The 20975-nt window shown below is 33.5% G+C and overlaps 1 protein-coding gene across 1 annotated transcript in view; it reads left to right on the forward strand.

Annotated features, from left to right (window-relative positions):
* The window catches only part of LOC137922758 (fasciclin-3-like), a 279320-nt gene that overhangs the window by 76805 nt on the left and 181540 nt on the right, over positions 1-20975 (forward strand). The gene's annotated exons all lie outside the window — the stretch shown is intronic.

Here is a 20975-nt window from a genome sequence, read left to right on the forward strand (position 1 = left end):
TGATGACGATGAGTGAAGACTACAAAATAGCAAGCGCAGCGTAGACGACAATTTGCAAGACGAAAAGATGAACTTGTTTAGGTCGTCGGAAGATGCTAGGTGATGTAGACTAATTCCAACCAGTCCTTTGTCTGAGGTCTATTTCTAACAATGGACATTCTGCAGATGAAATTATATTTAATTAGTTAGAATCAAAACAAAAATTTCTGTATTCAGAAATTTGCTTGATTTTAATTTTTGAGATATCTCTTATAGTTAATAAATATAATTTTAAAAAATATCACGTTAAAAGCAAATTTTGTAAAATCTTTAAACAAGTTAAGAAAGATTGAAAAGGCCTTCTACCACGGATGAAAATTGAAATTGAAATCACCTTCGGAACTCCAACTGAAAGATATTTTTCATAAAGTGATTAAATATTCCATTGTGTGCAATTATAAAAATTTAAATGAATAAAAATCATACGCAGTTTAATATATTGTATACTACAATTTTAATTTCCTCTATATCAATTTCTCAGTAAAATCGGTCAAACTTTTCGGATAACCTAAGACATAGTTTTAATAGAACATTTGTGTAGTCGCACACCAACCGTCTTTAGAACTAGGTTATGCCTAAATTAAATTAGATTTACAATGAATTCCAAAATTAATGGTTTCAGTTTACAAATTTAAGTTTTGTGATATATAACAACTCGTCTTCAAAAGTTTCAAATTTAGGCCCTTGTTAGGTAAACGCCTAGTGGGTAGGAAAGAGACAATTGGCTAATTTCGGCTTCGTAGAGCATTATCTCTCTCCCACACTACCTATGTGACGTTTTGTCAGTCGTGTGATAGAGATAGCGCTCTAAGAAGCCGAAATTAGCCGATTATCTCTTTCCAAAGGTCGATGTGAAATATTTATCGCCAGGTACTGTAATGTATTAGCAAAACCTGTATTAAAAGTCTATACTTTTGCATAAGAACTAAACTTTTGTCAGAAAAAAAATTGTTATAACGAATCAGAAAGTGTTGGAATACACGTAAGGTCTGTAACTTTTTGACATAAACGAAAAGTTTATTTTCTTCCCCGTTTATATCGGAAACCTATACGACCTAACTCTTAATTTTAATCGCACTCAACTAAGCCGAAAGACAAATACAGAGCGAACGAAATACTCGACTCACTCCCCGAATGTTTACCGGCGGCACAACGTTTATAAATATTTACATTAAGTGCAACGATACAGGTCGCTTTGTTTTCCTGTGTTTGTTTGTTTGATACGCGAGATGCTCCGGAGCCGTGTTCTGGGAACGGTTAGGCCTGGCCTACTGGTAATTAGACACGCGATACACGAGACGCGTTCCTCGGTTATCTAATGAATGATATAAGCTTACTGCGCTTTGATTTAATTATAACGTTGATTGCTTTTGAAAACAACTTCCACGTGTCGCGAATGCGGACTTATCTGAACTCTACCGTACCTTACTACCCTTTTTTATTACTTTATAAACACATTTATTGCTGTTTTCACTTTTTTTGCAATTAAGGTGAATCATAAATAATGTGATATCTTAGGTTTACCCTTTCTCAGTTTTAATTATAAAAGTATGTTATTAAATAAATCTTATTATAGCATTCAAGAGTTTTTAGTAGATAGAAATATGTGAAACTTAGTTTATTGACTTATTTGTATGTTTAATATAATGTATATATCAAACATTGAATGTTGAGTTTAAGTCGTTTTAAAGCTATGTATGTCTCAAATGTCAGCAATAAGCTTTAAAGTTTTAAACCTTTTTCCAATCAATCTGTATAAAGTGATCATACTGAAATATGTTAAATTTTTTTTAATGCAATGCAATAGGACGACGACTTATGGAGGTACAAAATCTGCAGAGACAAATAGTATATATATAACAATAATTCATTTTAATATGTAGTAATCTAAGTTTTGAAAACGCTTTTTCTTACCATATTAATATTTCCGCCCATAATCAATCAGCCTGTATATAACTATGTATAGAGACGGTACTTCGCGCCGACGTAAAACAGCAAACATCTTAGTAACATGTTTGTAGTAATATCTTAACACTTCCGCCCACGATCCATGTCTTCGATAGTTGTTAACATAAAAAGTTATTGTGTTGAGTGCACAGGTCCGCTCTCAGCGGCATCTGCTTCGTTTCGGCCGTGACAGTGCGGCAGGTCGGGGCAGTGGAACGTTTAAAAATAACCTAACGTTCATTGCGACGTGCACCCGTGTGAAATACGACGCAGTTACACTGCCGGCCAAAAATAACGGACAATAAAGTAATAAAAAGTTTTCATGGCCGACATCGAGACATATCTGTGAAGTTATGTCTACGGGTCTCGTATTTTTATACAAATAAAATATTAAATATGTAACATTTTCTTTTTCGCTATAGCCGAAAGGTTCTAGTGGCGACCATAAGCCGGTAGACGCAGTGCGAGACTACCACTAGTGTGCTCCGCCTACTGCCACTTACCAACTTACCAACTAGCAACTAGCTACGTCAGTGTGGTTCTTTGCACAATATTCGTTAAAAAAATAGCAAAGCAGTTCATTCACAAGCTTTATTTAAGTAACAGGATTTTTTAAAAAAAAAGTAATAAATTAAAAAGTTTTTATTTAAAATCATTTTTAAATTTATATCATGATAATTCAGATACATAATACGGTACTGATACTATACAGATACATAATATTGCAATATCGTACTGTAACTCACAAAAGAGTTACTAATTATATGAAACGTATACATTGATTGAATATTGTCGTTGTGAAACCAATATTTGATTTTTAAATGTATTACTTTAAATACTACAATAAAACGGTTCTGAATTAAAGCATATTTTTAACGAACACAGTTCGCTGTATATGCTCTTAATAGATACCGGACTGTTTGTATTTCGTGGGACAGAGAACGCTGTACGAAGCCGTCATTAGCCGATTGTCTGTTTCCAAAAGTCGATGTGCAATATTTATCGCCGGGTACCTTAAATCTTTTTTTAAGGAATAACTGGTAATGAATAATAATAAAACTAAAAAAATGCGAAATCTTATCTCTTAAAAGTGTACGTAGCAAATATTGACTTAACAAATACGTCAATGTGGGGAAATAGCAATATACCTTTCTTACCTTATATATCATATATATAATGACCTACCTTATATCTAATATATAAAATTCTCGTGTCACGGTGTTCGAACTTGAACTCCTCTGAAACGGCTCGACCGATTTTTACCAAATTTTATATGCGTATTCAGTAGGTACGAGAATCGGCTACATCTATTTTCCATACTCCTAAATGATAAGGGTGGTTCACCCCTAATTTTTTTTTTAAACATATTTTTTGGTTTTTATTTTATTATGATACAGCATACCAAAATATATACAACCCTAAATTTTCACCCCTCTACGATTAACCCTTATTTTTTATTTGTTAAATAAAAACTTTAATTTTTTTTGCAAAACAACGTTTGCGGGATCAGGGATGATATATATAATGACCTATCTTAAAAAAGGCTTAGGCTAGGTGCTTTATGCGTCCTGCCCTGCAAATGCCTTTTGCCCTGCAATTGGATTTTGTGTTTTTCTACGAAATATCGGTAATTTTTTAATCGTTATATTGAATTTTGTTTATGCATCAGAAAGTTAAAATTCCGTAGCTTGTCTGTCGGCTGCGCCGAGCCTAACTGAAACGGACCAGTACAGCTATTGCGGCGTCACTAATACCGCTCTAGAGGATAATGTTGCCTAATTGACAATGTTATTTGCTAAATTATTTCGTAGCTCCAACCCGCATTGCGTATCCGAGATTTCGGTTCAAAACATTAGACTTCAGTTGTTTTATTAACATACAATTACATCAAGTTATTTTGTAATAAATTCTTCGTTAAAGCTCACACTTGCCCTTTACTTAGCATTATATACCATCAGTATATCAATGACCTATAAATAAGGCCTGTGTACAGCGTCTTTTTCTTGGCAACACTTATTTCATATGCCCCGAATTATAAGATTAAACATCTATCTTAAAACTTATTTACTTAATATAAATAAAAGTTTGTAATTAAATTAAATAAGAGAAATAAGGGTTCATGTAAATAGACTTCATTGTAATTGATTTTTTAAAAATTATAGTACAAAATATGATCAGTGGCAGCTCAGTGGTAGAGGACTGAGATCGTAAGTTCACGGCTTCGATTCTCTAGATGCATTCACACGAGAAATAATTCTCACTTTGTGTTTTAGTAATATAGGATTACCACTGCCCACAAACAAGTTTCCAGAAGATGGGCAGGGTTCTGTGTATATACCACCACCACACTGCGATCACTAACCTAAATTTGTAATACTAAATCTATAATATCAAAATCATCATTGTTACTTTAAAAGTAAGTGGCGAAAGGGAGGGAGACTTAGGCAGTAGCGAGAAAAAAAAGACAAAGTGAAGTATACAAGTTTGTATCCCAGGAATCGAACCCGCGGTCGTAAGTCACAGTCCTTTACCGCTCGGCTAGTGTGATCATTTAAAATTTAGTTAGATAGAGAGAGGAGTCTGGTCGATGAAGGTGAACTCCGACATATATTGTGACGAGGCCTCCTTAAACAAAGCGATTAATCTGGGACCCTTTCGTTGAATCGGTGTGAATGCTGAGAAGTTATATTTCGAAATATGTAAAAGTACTTTAGATATTTACGTCTGAATTAAAAACATCTGTAAACTAATTAATAAAAGAAAAGCAATAGGTAAAGTTCTAACTTATCTAAGGACTGTACGAATTTATCACCGAAGGGTGTACCGTTACATTAATTAGTTCGCTGAATGCAAGTTCCAAGCAGATGTGGCTATTTGAGTCACACGTGACTCAGAGACCAGCAGCAGGGGCCAGTTATGTAAGGTCACTGAGTCACATCCCACTGACGTTAGGTATTGAAACCTTTAGTCTCCAATGAGTCATTAATATCTGTTTTATACTGCAGATCTCTCTGTACTGCATCGATAGGAATTATTAAATATAATTTGCAAATGTAAATTAAGTTTTTAAGACGTACAATTTGAAAAAAGAACATGTGTTCATATACATGTTAGACACAACTGAAAAATGTGTATAATTGAGCATATAGTGTCATATTGAATTCAAGAAGGTTTATATATGTAAACAGATAAACTTTTGTAGATTTATTCAGTAAAATGATATTATAGATAGCCGCTGGTGTAATAATGTAGAGTGAAGATTACGGTAGGTAAGCGCATTTTAATTGTTCCACAAGGTGAACAAATGAAGTAGGCCACTTCCATTCGGTCGTTTTGGCAATCTGTGATAAAAGTAGAAATATTTTTTTTGATCTATTGCAAATAATTTAGACGTATATTCATATTTTTGTTAAATGCATCGTCTATCTTTTAATTAGTTAAGTTCATATTTCACAAAAATAAAATTTCCATTAGGCCATTAAAATATATCCTTACGCCACACCTGTGTACATAAAATTGCGAGCGGCATGTAGTAACTACTGTGTGTACTGCATAACATGGTTGGCTGGAATTACGCAACGATACCTCTAACAATGAGTTTGTTTTAACTTGTTTTCGTACGAGTTCATATATGACTAATCATAGTGGACTAATTCTGTGGTCATGTTATCGCTTTAGCTAACCACTGAAATACATAAGCTTCCTCCAAAGATCGCAACGTTGACCGCTATTGCGCTGCGCGTATCTATTTCCCGCGACCCAAACGTGTACAGAAATAATTATCCTTGAGTATTTTGTTAGATTTTTGGTAACAACAAACATTTTGAGCGTAACTTAACTATAATATTAACCCTTTTCGGACGCCACGTTTCGTAAGCTTAATTCTCACCAGGTTGTAGTTATTTTTAATAAATATGAAAAAAAATGTTTTTTTATTATTCATTTCAATTTAACAATTTTCTTAAAGAAATATTTATTTTCTGAAAAAGTAATTTATTTATTTATATGTATTTAATGTGTAGTATTTTTGAAACAATCTCCAACATGAGGGAATGGTTTTCTTTTTCACGTTTCACAATAGTATAGTGTTTTTTTTCCTTACTTATGATTAGAATATACTAAGTAGTCGTTATGTTTTCCTGTATCATCAGGTTGCAAGATATGTAGTTTACCATCCAATCTCCCCTCATTATCTGATGTTGAAGATACTATTACAATTAATAAATTTTATTTTTAATAAAAAAAAATCAAACACCAAAAAAATTATTGATATGCTGCATAAGATAAATGCTTTGTTGGTAATGATAAACTGAAAAGACAGTCGTATGCGCATTCAATAGGCAGCAAGTTTCAACTTGTCACCTCACACGTGCCATACGACCGGTGTAGAAAACTACAATTGTCACGTCAGAGGTGACTTGCGACCGATAAGGGTTAAAAATATCCCTATAGGTGCTACCCCTATTGCATATTTAGAATGTCATAATATTAAATTAAATAGACATGTATAAGTATATATGTAGTTGATTGAAACACAATAACATTTAATGCTTTATTTATAGCATTTTCTTACTACATTATAATCTGCTGAAATTCGTGACATTTTTTAAAAATTTTGTAGCGCACTATGTAACGTCATTTGTGCCGGTCTTTGGCGGTGTATTGTTTTAGCTACTGTTTGGACCTGATCGGAACATGGCATGAAGCGGTCTTGTGGTAGCTGTTTTCTGGAGATCAAAAGTTTTTCCAAGCTCTCACCGTTTTTCAGGGAATGTGAACGAAAAAACTCAAAAAACTCTTTCGTTCATATAGTGGAAAGGCGAATGGACATTCCTATATATCTACCATCTGACTATGATTATAGATTATCTCGTATATATATATGTGGAACGCTTGAGAAAAGTGTAAACTGTAAGCAGCTGTATATATATAAAAGGAACAACCAGGAATCGTTGCGCATTTAAAGCGAAGGTTCGAAAGCTTGACTTGACAAGGTGACAGAATCATATATATTATATATTATGTATATATTATATATTATGCTGTATTTATATATAATTATAGTAAGTAGTACCCATTCGCATATTTATATAAGGTGATTATTTATTATGTAATTATTTTCTCTCAATTTGATTTTAATATTTTATTTTATGATATTACTTGTTTCACCTACCTATATTAATTTATCTTTGCAACGCCTCACCGGTACTAGAAAATGCCTTTGTCATTTAGTTCGCCGTTAAATATAAAATGTGTAAGAAATATCTAAAATAAACAATAAAAAATTTTGAGAAGAAAGAATTGGGCCGTCGATAATGTTCTATTATAAATTCATACGGATATTATATTATTACAGAAAAAGGCTCAAAGGAAGCACCGTCAGCTTATGGCGCAAAATTACGTAAAAATCTGTGCAAATTTGCGGCGACGTCAGGGTCCGACCGTGTAGTTATTGGATTTTTCAAATGACTAGGCCGCGTGGTGTTAAGGGATTCGCTGTTCGCACGGACGGACGGGCAAAAAGTTATGCGTACTCGCATTCGGAGCTCCCGCGGGATAACTTATGTGGGTTATGGAGAATTGAATTTCCCTTTGGATCTGTGAACAAATAATATATGACACTTTACAGTAATACACTACCTAAGCAGTCGTATACTTCGTATGTACGTATACCTTACGATAATATTAAATAAAAATTGTTAAAAAATGTCAAGTTAAGGTATATAATTTCCTGTATTCCATATAAGATGGTGATAGATTTACTTAACATCGCGCTATTTTGTATCCAGCTGGTAATATAGGTAACTTAGCCAAATATTGTTTTTCATAGCGACACCTATCTGCATTACGAGTTCGTTTTAAATAACTTCCTCTATAAGTGCAATAGTAACACCCGATTTCAGAACTTGGCGTGCCACACTACGTTGTTTTTTTAAGAGGTTACACATATGGGAATTCTTGATTAATCTTTTAGTATTAATTAATCTTTTAGTATCACTATCTCATCTCCTTCGATTACATTTGAGATGTAGTGAATTTTAAAAAGAGAACAATGCAACGTTGGTACGCCGTGGTTATGCCGAGATTTTATTTTGTTTTCTATTGCAATTTTTCTATAAAATTTTGAAATTATTCTTAAAGTTCAGATATGTTATTATCAATTGTTTAATTGAAGATTTGAAGCTAAAATGGAGCAACTGATTCCAGTTAGAATCGTATGGGCAAGAACCTAACCAAATCCCGTCTACGAGCAGAGTATGTTAAACTTTCAATCTCATTCTAATTGTTAAAAATACCGACGAAACAGTGCTAAACGAAATGTTGTGACTCGGGAGCTTATCTACGAAAAACAGAGCATTATCTTAATGAACTGAAAAATTACGGCTCGGGAGATCCCTAGCTTCGTTAAGACGGCACGCGGGGCAAACCTACCGCGAAATTCTTTGTTCAGACAAAAAATTAACCTCCGAGAAAGTTCAACAAACAAAATGATATATGGGCATAACAATGGGAAAGGTAGCAGGTGTGTTCCGAGAATTCTGTGTGGGTATTGTCTCTTCATATACAGTTTAGTTTGGAGTATCATATTCCTTCTGTAAACTGTAGGGTTTTCCTTTTACATTAACCTTACTATTTATCTAATTACCGTATCGAACATTCTTCTTAATACGTTTCGTGCCACGGCAATTTTTGAAGATTTTCCATTCGGGTCGCGTGGGGCGTATACGACCCACACTTTGAAGGTTTAAAGTCGTTCAATACGTATCCTTTACAGTTTTTTAATACTGCAAAGCTTATAGATAGTGTATAGGCTCTTCGGAAAAATATATGGCAAAGAAAATTCATCAAGGTTTCCAATGAAGACAGTCCGGAGGGCAAGTAAGGGAATGTTCGTCTAGCAGTGTTATATATAAAGAATTAACCCACGTATTATTGAGCATCGGAACGTACAGAGATATAAACAGTAAGTAGGGATTACAGACTGCACGTACATTTATAATTTATAAATTGTTTGTGATAAAATTTTTGACCCTATTATGCACCATTTGGTACACACAAATTAAAACAAACTTTACATTTCATGTGTTAAGTAACACTGCTTATCACTACCAACAAGCTATTGTAAGCTAAATTCTAACGTACTAAGATCCGAAGTTAAGGCGCTGTAGTTGCTCATTACGCAAATATAAAATTAATTTATGTCTAGGGTGAGTCTTAACTTTATGATGCGTGAGGTTTTGTATTTCAAAATTCTGAGTAACACTCCTTTGTCATCATCAACATCATCATTTAACCATAAGACTTACACTACTAAGCATAAACCGGTTGGAATTAGCTTATTTCCAGTGTCTTCCGACAACCTTGACAAGGTTATCTGCCCAAATAAAGAGTACACTTTCCACGCAGTGTTTGCCGTTCCTTAATCTCTACTACGGAACCTTAACCGGTATTGGTCATCTGTTCTTCTAGCTTTGTGACCACTGCGGTTTCAGCTTGCTAAACCACTGAGCTATGTTTGTTACATCAAAGGGTATTATTTACCTGGACCTTGATGTTGTTGTTATTTATCGATAAATAGAACAATAGAAAGGCTGTTACAAATGATGACAAAAGTGTAGGTACTTCTTAAAAGGATAAAGATGTTTTAACCCAGTTCTCGGATACGAAAACACATTTTCGATCCGGAAACGGGAACACGCCGCCATGCTGCTTCCGCTGTGGCTTTAACAAATTAAAACAATTGCTTTTAAATCGAGATGGCGAAGTTAAACATTATCTATGTGAGAGCTGAAAGCTTTCGCCGCCCCCGCCTCCACGGGGCTCGGATAGTTTTTTGCCGGTTCGTGAATTATTCATACAGTCGAAATCAAAAGCTTTTCATTGTTTTAAGAGAATATTACCTCCGGCAGCCATTAAACCGGGATCACTCGCAGACAAACAAAGACTCACTACTTCATAACGTGGAACATTTCCAACTGTTTATTGCATTCTTGTTATATAAGTATCGATGAAATAATTTTACAAATTTGTATACATTTCGTAAAATTATAATTCGTTGTATTCAGAATGATTGGGTATATATGTTAAAGATGGGGGTGACCGTATATACCAAAAACTCAATAGTTTAATCAGAACAAATAACGTAATTATAATATAGTTAAAAATCTTTCCTTGTAGACTATGCATCGCCAGAAGCGATTGGCCTGTCGCATTGCAATAGAAAGAATAAATTAATGTTATATATTTCATAGTGTTTATTTTATACGGTTTCATTGGAAATACGTGTAAAAGCATTAAAGGTCTGACATCAAGTTTTTACACCTAAGACATCACTCTGTATAAACGTAAACAAACGTATCTGCCCTTTAAAGAGACCGATACTTTTTTATATTTCTTCTTCCATCCTAATTTAAACAAAAAATAAAATTGTAATCTCTTTCAAAACATTAATGTCGACTTTAAAATTGGCCACCAAACATAGTCGTTATGTAACTTTGTAGCATATTGAAAAAGTCAAGGAAAGTACTTTGCTAACTTTGGCGTTACTGTTAACACTTGCTCGGTTTGTGAGAAAAATTTAAGTTCAACTAACAGTTAGTTGCGTTTCATTTTTTTAACATAAAATTTGAACGGTTAAGTTCTGAGAACGAACTAATTAACATGCCACAAAGTTTCAAAAGTTGTAATGCTAGCAGTGGCTACAATTGCTTAGAAGTAACTTGGTCTGTAACTAAACTAACATAGATGAAGATGAGAAAAAATTATTCGATGTGTGCTTAAAGCACATTTAAGTTTTTTAAGATACAAAATTATGTGTAGCATTTTAAACGTGTACATGTAATTGAACAGTTTTTGTTATTACAGTGTTCAGAAGAGTTGTTACGGGAAAGCAGGAAATGTCAAATGTCCACGGCCCCACGGCTTTATTGGACTATTTTAAAAAATGATTTCACGTTTAAAATATGAAATATATTTTTTAATTTTAAAACTGTAACTACGAAACAACATTACTTTTTATTTATCTACGTAATGTATATTGGCTTTTAATAGAAATGTAATATTTGTGCGCTTCATTTTTTAATAAATATAATTTTTGTAAATATATTTCTGAGTTTTTATGTTTAAAGTAGGGGTGGTTTTGAATTATTTAGAATTCTGACACCTTTGTACAGCCATTAAACATATTTAACACAGTTATTAAATATTAATAAGATATAATAGTTTTCTTCTTGATAACATTATCATTTTTGGCGCAGGTCGTCGGCAAATCGGCCTTGCCTCAAAAATTTCCTATATGAGGGGTTGAAAGCGGCCTACTTGCCTCCACTTCCGACAAACTTAACAAGTTTGTACACCTTGTAGGTGAACATCCTACGCTGTGGTATTAATCTCGACATCATTTCAATTATAGAACACCCGCTGGTCATATGCTTCCCCAATAGGTTTTCTTAAAATATCTTAATTATGTAAAAAAAAATTTCTTTTGTATTATCAATGGAAATAAATCAATATCAAATTTGCTTATTGGCTTATTGTTGTACACTTTTGGCGAAAGAATAGATAAGCCAATCATATCAACATTATTAACGTCTGCTTGAAGAATCACTTGTGAAAATATGCGATATTTATTTATTATTCCGAGCAATTTATTTGATTTGTGTTCCGAAAAGGTTTTTTTAAAATTAAACTGGTTATATCAGCGTCCGGTCCGTATCACCTGAAACAATAGACCGCCACGATTGTTTTAAACAAATTCACGCGTTACTCAGTGTTAAATGTGTGCAGTATATCAGAGCTCCGTTATAAAACTTTCCTTTGTGAAAACACGATGTGTTTTCGGCATGTTCAAAGTTGGACCGGTTAGTTCTCACTGTTTTAACTAACACTATGAATACAATGATGTTGCTTTAATTGGATTATAATGTTATTTCAGTTAGCGCACTGTTTAATTCGAAACTCATAAATTCAGACTTTGTTTGTATTGGTGGTATGATTTCTGGGGTTGCTTACCTTCTAGTATTGAAATGAATTTGTATAGTGAATATTTGTAGAAACCTTGATTGAACTAATTTATTGGATATTTAAATGATTTTAAACTTTCGTAAGAATATTTATAATGTATTATTAGAGTACTTTAGGGCTTTTACAATAGAACATGTGAGTACCATCGAAGTAGCTAAAATGACGCAACGATCAGGTGCTTGACAAATAAGAAGATTCTTTTACATGGTCAATATTAGGTTTAATTTTGAAGAGTGTATGTTGTGGCGAAAGACTCTACTACTCTGATAAGGTCGTCTGTCTACCTTGAAGTCTTAGGCTACACTTGCCAGTCCGCATAGTCCACAACAGAGCCTTAACCCCGATTCCTGTTTTGCGCGCTATGTGGCTTATCAACTGCCTTTTTAACTTGTTAGTTCGCTGGGTTATAATCGGTTACTTTCGTCAGTGTATGGATTTCTTCATTCCATTTGTCTATGGCACATTAAGCGATTGTGTGCTACTCAATTAATCCCAGATACCCAAATGCTAGGAGTAAGAATCTAGCGTAAGAATGACATATTCTTCAATTCATTAATATGTTAAAAGCAATCTCTTAGTACAACATCGTCTAGCAGATACCCGTCAGTTGTATTGTCCGAAATTCAGGCCACGCAAAATGTCGACCAATGTTGCGCCCAAAACAAACCCGCGAGATTTACAAAGGGTCTAAGAAAACACGCCGCGACGCTTATACCCGTGAAATATGACAACGGGGCGTGATACACTTCGCAGCTTATGGCCTAAGCCCCGGATACAATAGAACCTTCCCTTTGAATTACATTCGGTACAGAAGTTACTCCGCACGGATCTCTACGACAAGGTTTATTAAAACATGCTAAAGGTTTGAAGTAACAAAGTTTATTTCGCAATGGTATATTTAAATTTTAAATAAACATCTTTTTTGTATAAAATATTAGGTTTTATATTAGAAGTGTAATAACGAAAAACTTTCACAATTGCAAAACAGTGCCCATAAATAGTAAAGATCATTAAAATTGCAAAGGTAAAGGTACTAACTAAATAAGTATAAAAAATGGGAATACAAAATAGTATAGCATGAAAATAAAGCTACAAGTGAAAAAATGTGATATTTACCTAAATTTGTGATATTCGAGGAACGAGGCGAAGAAAGATGCATGAAAGGAAATTATTATGTAAAATAATGCTGGAGAATTATAGAATGAAAGATGAGAAAAGTTAGATCATATGACTAATAAAACAAGAGTAAAGAGATAAAAAAATATATGAAAAGAATTATAAAAGAAAAGTTAAATGATTTGTCCCAAAATCAGATAGGGTATTACGAAAGGCCCCCAATAACAGGCCCATAAAAAAAAACACAGACGCGTTTCAAGAGGGCAAGTTATTGAACCTAAAATATGTCAATTTATTCGAAATATTTAGCCTGACAATAGCAACTCAACGAATCGGACGTCGACATTTTCGAGTGCCCTGGAATCGAAACGCATTTTTTTTATTAATTCTAATTTGTATCGCTAGTGTTTTTTTTACAATATCTTTTTTTCGCTTTTACTAAACGCAGTTTTGAGAGGGTTGCTGCTATTTGATACGGATCTTTCTTCTCTCAGATGTGAGTCACGACAGCGATTTATAATTTTTTACTATTTTTCTTACACAATTTTATCTTATGGGTAAACACAGCTTTAAATTGCAAATATTAACAATACGATTTGAAAGTTTTACTAAGTTATATACTAATTGGTCCCGGAACGCATATTAAGTGACATTTAACGCAGAGCCTTAAGGGCCCTGGTTACTGCATAGAGCTTCCGTCCCAGACAACGATTTGACGCTCACGAGTTTAGTTAATACATAAGAAATAAGGTTAAGCGCTCTCAGTGTACCTACCTGTTATGATATCACGAAACTGTAACGTTGTTCAAAGAAAAGATGTCGCTAGTGATATAGGCGCTGTTAAGAAAGGTATTACCAAAAGTGAAACGTCATACGATATATGCATCATACGTGCACGTAATATGGCACGTAATCTCAGAGATACACGCGTCGACACACAACGCAATTATGACGAACACACCACCCCATCCTCCTCGGGGGTTTAATTAAAATATTCACATGTAAACGCTGATTCGTCCCAGATTATGCAGATTATGGTCAACAGCGCGACGATTATTTAAATAATTTTATTTAAAGTAATGATTAAAATGACCAACTCCATCAGCAAGAGAGGCCAGCATTATTTTTAACACAAAAGTACAGGCAAATAATAATGATAAAATTCGATTCGAACTTCTGGTTAGGAGAAAAATTACAAACCAATTTAAAATAGGTAACTGTCATTTATTCACTCAAAACTTTTGTCACTTTCTTTTCTGACTATAAAAAAAATAAAAAAAAAATTTATGGTAAAAATCTAATTTACCATTCCATTTATATGAAAACGCGTAATAAATTTGCAAATAGTTACTTTTACCAAAATAAAAAAGAACTGTAAATTTCTAATACACGGACTACTTGTTTTTTATCTGTGTATAAAAACTTAACTAGCATTCTTTCGAATGGAGAAAAAAACGTCGAGGGTATGGGCGAAAGCTGCTCTTTCTTCGGCGACAATTTTTGCAACAAAACGTCTATTTAGCGAACGAAGCGAGGAACGTGCGGGCCGCGTGCAATGGACCCAGATCGCCGCACGTACGGCCGCTGAAAAATTGCTTTCCACTGTTCCGCGACACCCCTGCTTCTTATTGGAAAGTCTCCGCCGTATTTAAGTTTAATGACTATCAACACCGGGACTGTAGCTTTAGTTTTCATTAAGTGCCCATGTTACGAGAGATGTTGAAAAATACTTTTGACATGCACAACTACTCCACAATTGCTTGTTATAATGGCAATTGTATATACAATAAGATTAATGTAAGTAATTAAGTTAAGACAGATAGTAATAACAAGTATTTTAAACTATTATTGTAGATAAAAGCTACGATACTTAGGAGAGACGACGAAAAGGTCGTAAATATAAGTGAAATGTAAATGGATATAAAAATAAAAAGTATAATATTAAGTAATCAAAAGAATGGAAAATTCAACTGTGTAAGTTCAAGGGCTTCTACCAATTATTGGTAATGGTGTAAACGAGCAACACATGTTATAGGACATATATAAATAGAATAATATAATATATAGAATAAAAAATCCGTATGGTTACTTGCGTATAAAAAAATATGTTAGAGACACTTTTCAATGGTTGCGAAATGGTTTCCTCGTACATTTTATAAGTACAAATAGTGTATTTTAATGGCAGATGTAAAATAGCACAGGCATTTGAAGGCGACAGTAACTACTCATAGACAAAAGGTCCATAAGCTACTTTTTTATTTACTACCTGTAAGAAACTATCATATCAATACTTCTAGTGGATTTCGTAGCAATTAGTTCACAAATATTATTGCGTTTTGTCGACTTACTAAATATATCTCATGTTTTAATACGATTTTGTTGAAATAAAGAAGCTGGTTAGTTAAAGATTGTAAAACAAATAGTTAACGAAGAAAACAGGAAAATGTAAAGAGAAGTCAACGAAAGTAAATTGTGCGAAATGTGTGGGATGGGGTAGCGACGACGCGAAAGGAATTCGCATCGCCTTACTCCACGGAAGGGAGAGAAGACAGCACGCGCGTCTTTACATAAATTAGTCACGCACATCGATAATACAGTGATTTTGAACATTCTGAATCCTCCAATCCTTAAATATATACACAGTACGAGTGCTGCATATTTAAGAAAGAAAACTGAGCAAATAATTTTACACTTTAAAATACATTAATTAAATATATTCAGTATAAGTTCCTGTTCTTGAAAAATATGCCAGGAACAAGGTAGAAACTAATTCGCAGTTCAAATTGGGACGATGGATATCTTTTGGTCTAATAAACCGGCCCTAGATTTAACATCCCCACAACTTTTTCTTCCCAGTCCTCCGCTATTTTTCCATCACCGAAGCACTGCTTATGTTTAGATATTTATATATTTCAAGACTAATTCCGTGAGGACTTTTACATGTTCCGTACATTACAAAGCACGACGACCATTGAAACTTGCGGTTATATACACCCAACCGTGGATAAGTTCTTCATTCAAAGTATATTAATATTCAAAACTGAATAATTGCCGAGACGCTTAGCATCTTGTTCCTGAAATATAAAGACATCGTTGGGACGCCAATTCAACGATGTCTCTAGCATTTGTATTTCACAAAATTTCTACAGCATTGTTGCCAGTTTTTGATTGATGTTACTCTCGTTATTTCTATTTTAAAATGATAGCAACACTAAGGAACGCCGTTTTTCTGTATCCTACTCGCTGGTATAAATAATTTAAAATGAAAACCATTTTTTAACACGTTTACTGTTTTATGATGAAAAAAAATATTCATTTTTATTATAAAAGGGATTCAGGCTTTTGGCTATTTATGTTGTAATAAGCTTTAACTTCCTTCGTGTTTTTTACTCAAAATCAATTAATGGTGGATGTTGTTGACGTTATAAAAAATGTTTATTTTAAATTTGATACGATCAGTATACTTTAAAAAAAAATTAACAAGCAATTACTTTATCCATATCATGATCCAACTAGGTTCTATCTGTGTACATGTGGTCTTATTCGGTCGAATTCCCCACAAAGGATAATGTGGCCTTTTTCACGGCATGTTCGGCATTAGAGTCGCGTTTGCATCGCAAAGTGCTTTTCAAGCTCTATCCGTCTCTGTGCACGCTGTTAGCATAACAGGCTATCGACTGAGAACTGAGTCATTTTGTTTATAAAAAAATTACTATAAGGTACTTTTTAAAAAATCACATTTTTTGGAAGAAAAGTGCCGAGGCAGTATAGATTCGTAACACATAATTACCTGAGAATATCCTGTTACTAAATATATTGATTTAAACAGTTTAAATGTCTTTAATAAATAAATAAAAACCAAAAGTATTGACAAAAAAAATAGTCAAAATTTCAGCTTATAAATCGGAAAGGTTTTTTAATTCTGCTCTACGACTATATGTGTACTATAGTATGTTCAGATTTACCCGGCTATACCTCGTCATTTAATCAACAGGCGAGATAATAATTTTTAAAATTAACGAGAAAGACAGTATATTTTCTATATGTATTATTACTATAGCTACTAGTAATTGTTATAGGAACGTACGACGAGACTTTTTTGCACTGCACATGAGAATACAAAATTTAAATATTTTATCCTTTACGTCTAGATCTAGTTTACTTAATATTTTGAGTAAAGACTTTACTGCGATTGGATATTCATAGCGTCTATCATTCAATCTATGCGCAAGTTTCCGAACAAGGTCTGCATACAATGCAGTTAAAAACAATACAAACTTTGTGTAATTCAGAGCGTGCATTGTAAAATATGGGTTTGAGATCCCCGTGAATGATCTGCAATGTTGTACAGTGCATCTAGCAGACGTTTTTAATTTTACGCTAATATTTATTGCAGGTACTAATTTTAAAGCTAAATAAATTTTATATAGGCATTGATAAACAAGGAAGTTTAAAGTTTAAAAAATCATTAATTTATCATTATAACAATTCCATTTGTAAAATCCGACTTCTAATTCCTAATCTTTTTTCATGGCCCTTCTAATCCTCTTTGAAATTTTAGGCGAATTTATGTCAATTCAGAGAAAATTCTCCTTATTCTTTTTATGTTTTTAATGGTTTCTATTCATGTCGTCTATCTCTGAAATTGTCTTCGTAAGGTCCTAGTTCTTAATGTAATAGTTATATTTATATGTAGATGTCATTGAATAAAACATTTCGTAGTATCAATTATAAGAAATATTAAGACAGATCGTGCTTGAGATGTTTGAAAATAAATTCTTTGTATGACGTCGTTATAAAAGACAAAACATTGCCAAACTACTTTTGCTTTCGAGTTTAGGCATAGTTAATTCAACCGTCATTTACCAAATAAAGTAACAAAGTTGGCGCCTCAAGTCGGCTCAGCAAACTTTGCTCGGGCTCCGAGCGTTAAACTACCAAACACAATAATAGTTTATCGCATTACTTGAATGCAACTTATATTTAGAAATTTCGCAACAAGTTGTAAGCGGTGGGCGCAGGCGGTTGACAAATGTCTCGTAATTGGTTCAATTTGCGACGCCACAATACGCTTACGAGTTTTCATCAGGACATTATTGTCAGGGATGTACCATTATCGATATTTGAGAATTTATGTTACAGAAGAACAAATTGACTTTAACACTTTATATGTAGTGGTACTTGTTCTTGCTGTCTGTTGTATCTATGATGTTTATTATAAAAAATGGTACATTTTTATTATCTAAATCATAATAAAAAAATCCGTTTAACATCGTTGTTTTTGTTTAAATTATTACATCTTGATTAAAGTTATTTTTGTACCGACGTATCTATGATTAAAATTAGAATATTAGTCAAAAAAGATGGAGATTAAGGTTTTAACATCTATTTTAATTTTTGGATTATTTTTGTCAAGTTATTTATGTTTCATATTTTTGTTAGTAAGATTCTGTGTTTCCTGGGAAATGTTGATTGATAAGGGGATCATTTCTAAAATAGGGTTGACACGAGTGCAACACTTTCTCCTTAATATAAAAATAAATATGTTAAATACGTGGCCGTAACATTTTAGAAAGGCTAAGGTAGAGCGTGGCACATAAAAGGTTGAATGAAAAATACTGGTATAATCCATAAGGTATATGTTGTTTGAATTAAATTCCTTTGTATTGTTAATTCTTAATCGCCTCTGTTCACATATTACTGGATTGGGAGACCGCCGAGTTCTGTCTTATTCGGCGAGTATTCCATGGAGTGATCTCGGCTTGTGTTGTCACTAAGTGTTTAGCATTCAGACGTAAGAACTTTCGAAAAGGTCGTATCTTGATTTGGTTGGTCGCCATAGTCTGGATACGTTACTACCATTTTGAAAAGCGTTAACGCTGGGAGAAGTAGCAGAAGAAACGTCTACAACGCTTCTACACAGAAAAGGATGATCTGGGATTGTCTCTTATTATTAGTTCTTAAACGGCCAGGATAACTTGTTTTTTATAAGTGTAACATGATGAGAAATAATTTAACTCTTAAATATAAGAAATTCGCATATTATTATTCTTTCTATTTATTCTACTATAACAATGATAACAGCTATGTTTATGTACAAATATTATGAATTTGTCTGCGATATATGAAAATATGACGTGGACGCCGATTAGATTGTGACGCCTTATCTAAACAAGCATATTTGGGTCAGCTCTATTCCACTTATCTTTGCAATATTCTCGTGTTATTGTCAGAATAAAACCTATTTTACTGTTATGTCACCTGTTATTGTCCGGGAACGTAAGTGGGGAATAAAAGCCAAGGGATAATAACAAGTTTATCGTTTAAGTCAGGCATCCTCAACCGCTGGTTTTTCGATAATGATAAAAACGCTATTCTTCTGATGCCAAACAAAAATACATGATTGGCCCTCAAAGCAATACTTATGAAAATCCATTTTCCAAAGGTTGGACGTTTTTAATACCACAACGCCCCAAAGGGTTAACTGACGTCCAATTTACCATCTCATGAATGGTTTGATAATAATCTAATAGTTGATTTTTCATTATTGATATTAATGTCTCTCTATTATGTTCCATAAAATATTATTAATTCATAATTGTAATAAATAAAATAAAGGTTGAATATGTCAGATTAAGATATAGATCAGGTTTTGGAAAATATCTCATTCAATGTGTTAATAGTTTACTTATAGAGTTCTAAATGAAGACGAAATTGATCATCTGAAAGAGTCCGATTCATCCTTTTATAGAGTTAGCGACAGCAACAATAAACAGCAACAAACGCAACGTTTTTTTTTGTGATCACTTTTACACATGTAAATTAATATTTGTCAATAGATGTACTTCGTTTAAAAGTGCTGGCGGATCATCTGAAAGAGTCTGATTCATCCTTTTACAGAGTTAACAACAGCAACAAACACAACGTTTTTTTTTGTGATCACATTTACATATGTAAATTAATATTTGTTGATAGATGTACTTCGTTTAAAAGTGATGGCGTTATGATAAGATTTCATCACAATTGTATGAGTACCATGTGCGTATCAGACGAAGGAATGTCCGATCGTATCGAGCGAGCAGATTCGAACACGCTAACGATTTATGCTTGAGCCATGTCCGGCGCGTTCCGTTATGATAGCCCACTTACGTTACGTCGAAACGAGACTGGGTCACCGTTTATAACAGCACCGACGTTGTCTCATAAGGACTGTCAAGAATTTTAACACGAGCTCTATTCATCAAATGCTTTTTATGCTTACAACTTTATATTCCTAATTTTTTATACACTTTTAAAGGAAATGTAATGTGTCGTTGTTTATAAGTTTATTAAGGCTATAATATATTAAAGAAAATATTTTATAGCTCTACTGTGCATTTTCCGTTATCGCCTCAATGAAACATTCCATCGCCTTCTAAGCGTAGACTGTATGTCTTCGTTATGAACCTATATGGACTAACAGAAGATCTGACAATAGTAACTGGTCAAGCAAAGATTCGGCTTTTTCGGTCATCTCTCCGATCGGAATGCTAAAGTAGATTCAAATACCAGTTCAAGCTAAGGTTTTTGGTAGCTTTCGCCACTTCGCGTTCAATTAAGCGACTTATTGAAGGTCGAAGATTCCTGCGAGCCGTCGAACTTAGTGCCTATAAAGAAGTATATGTTCAAGCGAATTTAGTGCTCTTCTGATTTAAACTCTGTGGAACATTAAATGTGAAAAACATTTTGTTTGAGATGCAAAATCTAATGGGGCACGATATCATCTCTGTCGCAGTAATTTTATTTTTGCATTTTTATTTCGATCAACACAAAAGAGTCTCATAACAATGATAGATACATGTCACAGAGTA

Source organism: Battus philenor, unplaced genomic scaffold, assembly GCF_028537555.1.
Source record: "Battus philenor isolate CCGP_79_NKW_IND1 unplaced genomic scaffold, ilBatPhil1.0.hap1 SCAF_20, whole genome shotgun sequence".
NCBI classification, from domain to species: domain Eukaryota; kingdom Metazoa; phylum Arthropoda; class Insecta; order Lepidoptera; family Papilionidae; genus Battus; species Battus philenor.